The sequence below is a fragment of the Schistocerca piceifrons genome, chromosome 1 (assembly GCF_021461385.2).
Source record: "Schistocerca piceifrons isolate TAMUIC-IGC-003096 chromosome 1, iqSchPice1.1, whole genome shotgun sequence".
NCBI classification, from domain to species: domain Eukaryota; kingdom Metazoa; phylum Arthropoda; class Insecta; order Orthoptera; family Acrididae; genus Schistocerca; species Schistocerca piceifrons.
This window is the reverse complement of record NC_060138.1, coordinates 300,978,872-300,982,163: the sequence shown is the minus strand read 5'-3', so window position 1 is coordinate 300,982,163 and position 3,292 is coordinate 300,978,872. Positions and strand designations below refer to the sequence as shown.

The 3,292-nt window shown below is 43.6% G+C and overlaps 1 pseudogene; it reads right to left on the bottom strand.

Annotated features, from left to right (window-relative positions):
- Nucleotides 1–231: 231 nt before the first annotated feature.
- Nucleotides 232–349, bottom strand: LOC124717376 (annotated as a pseudogene).
- Nucleotides 350–3,292: the final 2,943 nt, after the last annotated feature.

Genomic DNA, 3,292 nt, shown 5'->3' with positions numbered 1-3,292 from the left:
CTTTCTGCCCAGATGAATAAATATGAACATAAGCAGCATATTTGCTTAAGGTGCCTGACTTATTTCTCCTCAGACATGCTATTAGCAGTGCATCTTGTAGACTGTGCTTCCTAGGACCTAGTACGTGTTATTATGCCTACTGGGAAAAAAAAGGCCTCTTGACTGAAGCTGCTACTATTCGGTCGAGTAGCTCCTCAATTGGCATCAAGACGCTGAATGCACCCCGAAAAATGGCAACAGCACATGGTGGCCTGGATGGTCACCCATACAAGTGCCAACCACGCCCGACAGCGCTTAACTTAGGTGATCTCATGGGAACCGGTGTATCCACTGCAGCAAGGCCATTGCCTATTATGTCTACTGAGGAAAATAATATCATAAAGTTCAAGTATGCTCACCACCAGGAGCGATGCCCTTTTGTAGTGTAGAGCAACTTTGAATGCCTCCTCGCTCCTGTGACCCACTGCGAAGGTGACCCTACAGCCTCACACACCACCTTTACAGAAAAGCGTACCAAATTGTATAATCCTATGATTCCAGTCTCAACCACTACAAATCTTACGTCGGAGATAATCCTGTGGTTTGGCTGCTCACTGAGCTCGAAAAATTTTCAGAGGAGGTTGATAAGCTTTACAGCAACAATGTGCCCATGACCAAATCAAAGAAGAATAAAGATTTGTATAATAATGCTGTTGATTTTCATATTTGTGGGCTGCTATTAGACAGAAAAGCGGAAACTTCTTGTAGGAGCTACTGTCATCTAATGGGGAAGTTCTGTGGCACCACTCACAATGCATGCAATTTGAAATACCAGCTACCGAGGCAAATACCCGTTTTCTTTCATAATTTAAATGGGTATGATGCTCACTTTTTAGTTGAGCACTTGGCTGATTTCGGCTTGGAGAACAATCAGGTCAGTGTCCTACCTGAGAGAGTTGAGAAATACATTTCATTCACCAAATGAATGATGCCAAGAATTACGCTAAGCTTCCTTGATACTCTACATTTTATGCACGCACCACTCCAGAAACTCATTGAAGCTCTACCTCGGGAGGATATGCATATCACTTGAGCTGCATTTCCCAATGAGGAAAAGTCTCCACTTGTGACTAGGAAGGGGGTTTTCCCATATGAGTATGTGGATAGTGTGGGGAAACTCAACGAAACCAGGCTACCCAACATAACTGCATTCTCCAGCAACCTTACAGGCGATGCCATAACAGATGCACAGTATGAGCATGCCATGAATGTTTGGCAGGAATTCAATATTTCAACTTTAGGAGAGTACACAAAGTTTTACATGCACACAGACATGCACTTGCTTGTGGACATTTTCAGGAAATTCCAGAGTCTATACATGGCCACATATTCTCTGAATCCCACCTTTTATTACATGGCACTTCGGCTGTCTTGAGACACAATGCTCAAGAAAACAAAGTGCAGCATTGATTTATTGACCAATGCTGACATGCTTCTTTTCTTTGAGACAGGGATCCGTGGGGGACTTTGCCAATGTGTCCATAGGCTTGCGAAGGCAAATAACCTGTGGATGGATGACAGGTTCATCGCACCCCTTGATTCGAGTAACATAATGTATCTGGACGTAAATAACTTATACGATCATACCATGCAGCAATCACTGCAGATTGATGAGTTTTGATGTGTGCCCAAAGGCGAATGCAAGGGATCAGGTGGAAAAATCATGGGGGGGGGGGGGGGGGGGGGGGAGGGGGGGGGGTGTATGGCAGCTGATTCTGATGTAGGGTATGGGGTGGAGGCAGAACTCAAGTATCCTATTAGTTTGATGGTTGAGCATGCTGATTTGCCACTGTGTCCAGAGCAACTAGTTCCGCAAGGAGGCTCCATGCCAAAACTGATGACAATGCTGGGGGATAAGCAGAGATACATTATTCATTATCGTAATCTCCAGCAGTGTCTCAGCTTTGGTATGGAAGTGGCTAGAACCGCCTGGGCTATCTCCTTCAAGCAGTCCCCCTGGTTGAAGGAACATATTGATTTGAATACAAGACAGTCCACAATGTGTGACTTTTGAGAAAGATTTTATAAATTAATGAATAATTCAATTTTCAGTAAAACAATGGAGGATTTGAGGGAACGACGTGAAATTTTTATTAGAACTGAATGGGATGGGCATTATGGTGTAAGAAAATGCATTTCCAGACCAAATTTTAAGTGGGTTACAATTTTCAATAAGAACTTTGTATCTGTTGAGATGGCGAAGACTACTGTAGAGTTTACAAAACCTGTTTATGGGGGGATGTGCATACTAGACCTGTCCAAACTGATCCTAAATTACTTTATATGGATACAGATAGCTTCATCTATTTGGTGAAGAACTGCAATCCATATGAAGTTATGAGGTGCCACAATAATGAATTCAACACATCCTCATACATGGCCGATAATCCTCATGGTATTATTCCACAGAACAAGGTGGTTATCAGTCTTAAGAAGGACGAGGCAGATGGATTGCCAATTGCAGAGTTAGCAGGTCTATGCTCAAAAATGTATGCGTACCACACATTGGAAGGTGACACCCAGAGATGGGCTAAGGGTGTGCATTGTATAGCATCGAGAGCCCTCTCTGTCAAAGACTACTTGCAGTGCCTGTGCAGTGGTGTTCACAGTGCTGCACCGCGACCACCGCTTATGGTATGGCAGACCAGTATTCAATCAAGAGGACACAAGGTGCACACTGTGCTGCAGTCTAAAATCAGTCTGTCGCCTCATGATGATAAAAGGGTCATTTGTGATGATGGGATTCAATATTTCCCGTACTCACACTACTCACTTGTAGCGAGAGAAGGGGTGGGGGACTCTGATTGAGTATTCTCAGATTCCTCTTGATGTCACATACTTGTTCCCATGTACAAATTGTTCTGCACCAACCAGAAGATATGCAAGTACTTCCTCAATTTCCCTGCATTTTGGTATATATTCCCTCAATTTATACGTATTCTCCTGTCATTTTTCGCAATTCTATCGATTTTATGCCAGTTCTACCCATGTGATCATGACATAACCTCTCGTTCTGTGTCCTAAAATTGCTTGTAAATGTACAAGTAGTTTTGCTGCCAACACCTAGCCCAAATTCCCTGGTCGATAGGTGTAGTATAGCACTGTACTCAATTGTATCCAGTCACCTCCTACCCACATATTCCACATTTGGAGAGTGTTTGCTCTGTTTTCTGTATGTCTGTGTATACGCATGTGTTGCAGATGGCTCCCAGGACCCGCAGTTGACCTGAGTTAGGGTTTGAGTGTGGATCCG